Source organism: Macaca thibetana, chromosome X, assembly GCF_024542745.1.
Source record: "Macaca thibetana thibetana isolate TM-01 chromosome X, ASM2454274v1, whole genome shotgun sequence".
NCBI lineage: Eukaryota > Metazoa > Chordata > Mammalia > Primates > Cercopithecidae > Macaca > Macaca thibetana.
The window spans coordinates 71,901,855-71,905,092 of record NC_065598.1 but is presented as its reverse complement, the minus strand read 5'-3'; the positions used below and the strand labels follow the sequence as shown (position 1 = coordinate 71,905,092).

General features: G+C 41.9%; 1 pseudogene; it reads right to left on the bottom strand.

Annotated features, from left to right (window-relative positions):
- Positions 1-408: 408 nt before the first annotated feature.
- Positions 409-3,025, bottom strand: LOC126946330 (serine/threonine-protein kinase B-raf-like; annotated as a pseudogene).
- Between the last annotated feature and the right edge of the window lie 213 nt (positions 3,026-3,238).

The window sequence follows — 3,238 nt, the reverse complement described above, 5'->3', positions numbered from 1 at the left end:
GGCAGGCGCCTGTAGTCCCAGCTACTCTGGAGGCTGAGGTGGGAGAATGGCATGAACCTGGGAGGCAGAGCTTGCAGTGAGCTGAGATTGCACCACTGCACTCTAGCCTGGGCGACAGAGCGAGACTCTGTTTCAAAAAAAAAAAAAAAATTATTAAATTCTAGTGACTTCCTAAATCAGACCTATTCAGTTTGCCTTATCTAACCCAGGTTAACCTACTGCCAACTTCCCACCTGCAAACACAGGCACAGGTATGGTCTTCTGGAGTCCCTAGTGGACAAGTGATAGCTAGTGACAAAAGCTGCATGAGAAAACTGAAGTTTAATACTTAAAATAACCAAGTGAATGAAACAAACCCAGAACAGAAAGTAAAGCAGGCACTGCCAAATTTTAGCAATGTCTATGTATTTTAACCCTTGGATGTTCAAAATCCAATGTTAAGTATAAATACTAGTTTGGGGAAAAATTATATCTAGTCTTTAACCACAAAAGTTTTCTTTGGTTCACCTTAAAAAAAGAACATTTTATTCAATTTAACATATAAGCAAACATATGTTCATTTATTTTCCTTTTGTTTCTACTCTCCTGCACTCTCTCTCTTACTTGTTTCTATAGACAAGAAATGCACCATATCCCCCCGCCTGGATGGGTGTTTTTGCCAAAGAACAAGCATATAGACTAAAATCCTCTGTTTGGAAATCAGCCCAATTCAAAGAGAGTTCTGATGCACTGCGGTGAATTTTTGGCAATGAGCGGGTCAGCAGCTCAATAGAGGTGAGAATTTGGGGAAAGAGTGGTCTCTCATCTCTTTTCTTTTTAAGGCACTCTGCCATTAATCTGTTCATGGCTTTTGGACAGTTATTCTGTACCTTACTGAGATCTGGAGATAGGTATCCTCATCCCACCATAATAATTATCTGGTCCCTGTTGTTGATGTTTGAATAAGGTAACTGTCCAGTCATCAGTTCATATAGAACAATCCCAAATGCATATACATGTGACTGAAAGCTGTATGAATTTTTATCTCGCATTCTGATGACTTCTGGTGCCATCCACAAAAAGGATCTAGACAACTGTTCAAACTGATGGGACCCACTCCATCGAGATTTCACTGTGGCTAGACCAAAATCACCCATTTTCACTGTGAGGTCTTCATGAAGAAATATATTATTACTCTTGAGGTCTCTATGGATGATTGACTTGGCGTGTCAGTAATCCACGCCCTGTGCAGTCTGTCGTGCAATATCCGTAAGTTTGATCATCTCAAATTTGGTCTCGATGATACGGAGATGGTAATACAAGCTGGAGCCTTCACACTACTGGGTAACAATAGCCAGTTGTGGTTTTGTTGAATAGCCCATGAAGAGTAGGATACTCACATGTTATGTTTTCCTGAGCACTCCTCCTTCATTTTTGAAGGCTTGTAACTGCTGAGGTGTAGGTGCTGTCACATTCAACATTTTCACTGCCACATCACCATGCCACTTTCCCTTGTAGACTGTTCCAAATGATCTAGATCCAATTCTTTGTCCCACTGTAATTTGCCCATCAGGAATCTCCCAATCATCGTTCCAGTCCTGTCTACCAAGCATTTTCATTTGATTCCTGTCTTCTGAGGATGCAGATGACTTCCTTTCTCACTGAGGTCCTGGAGATTTCTGTAAGGCTTTCACGTTAGTGAGTGACCCAGGCAGGGGGTGTGGCAGACAAACCTGTGGTTGATCCTCCATCACCACGAAATGCTTGGTCTCTAATCAAGTCATCAATATCGACAGGTTCTACTGTGCTTATATGCATATTGGGAGCTGATGAGGACCGGTTTCGCCCAAATTGATTTCGATGATCTTCATCTGCTGGTCGGAAGGGCTGTGGAAATGGAATGGATTTTAAAGGAGACAGATTGGTGAGAATTTGGGGCCCAGTAGAGTCTCAGCGGGGTGCGGAAGGGGATGATCCAGATGTAAGGGCAGTCTCTGCTAAGGAGGACTCTTCCTGTGGTATTGAATGGCGTTCAAAGAACTTGGAGAAAAACAACAAATCAAGTTGGTCATAATTAACACATATCGGGGAACCTCTGTACTACAATGCTGGTGAAATTTATAACCACATGTTTGACAGTAGAAACCCTGGAAAAGCAGCTTTTGACAAAAGTCACAAAATGCTAAGGTGAAAAATGTTTTTCGTATAAAGTTGGGTGTTGTAAGTGGAACATTCTCCAACACTTCCACATTCAATTCTTCTCCAGTAAGCCAGGAAATACCAGTGTCCTAGCCAATTGGCTTCTTGTCTCCATCCTGAATTATGTAAACAGCACAGCACTCTGGGATTAGACCTCTCATCATCAGTGCTTTCTTTAGACTGTCTCCGACTGTAACTCCATACCTTGCAGACACCACTGTCCTGTTTGTTGGGCAGGAAGACTCTAACAATAGGTTTTTGTGGTGACTTGGGGTTGCTCCAGGCCACATCTGTGGAATTTTGAAAAACTGAAAGAGATAAAGGTAGCACTGAAAGGCTAAAAGAGGAAGAAGATTTAACAGTGTCCATTGATGCAGAGTTAGAAACAGAAAAATCAATTCCGTTCCCCAGAGATTCCAATAACTGTTGTTCTCTTTGTTGGAGTGTATCTAGCTTGCTGGTGTATTCCTCATAGGCCTGCAGATATATTGATGGTGGATTATGTTCCCTACCAAATTTGTCTAATAGGGCCTCTATATGTTCCTGTGTTAACTTAATAGATTATTTGTTTGATATTCCACACTTTGTGCTATTTGTCTTACTGGTTCTTTCTTTTCTTCACTTCTTCGGGATTAATTTTTATTAATTATTTGTTCTCTTCTGTTGGTTTAGAAGATAAAGTATGGTTTCTACATTTTTGGAGGATAACTTCCTCGGGAATGTCAGAGTCTGCAGCCGAAGAGGCCGCGGCGCTGGCGCCGGCCTCAGGCTCCATGTCCCCATTGAACAGAGCCTCGCCAGGCTCCATACCACTGCAATCGCCACCGCCACCGCTCAGCGCCGCCATCTTATCATGTGTTCATTTATCTGGGATAAATGCCCCCAAATTCAGTTACTGTGTCATGTGGTAATTGCATGGTTAGTTTTTAAAGAAACTTTCAAGCTGTCAAGGACAAGGCAGGTGAAGGTAGTCAAGGGCAAACCAATAATACCAATAATAATAATAATAATGATAAAGTAGTCTCACTCCAAAAGGGTGAATACTAAGGATGCTAGACAA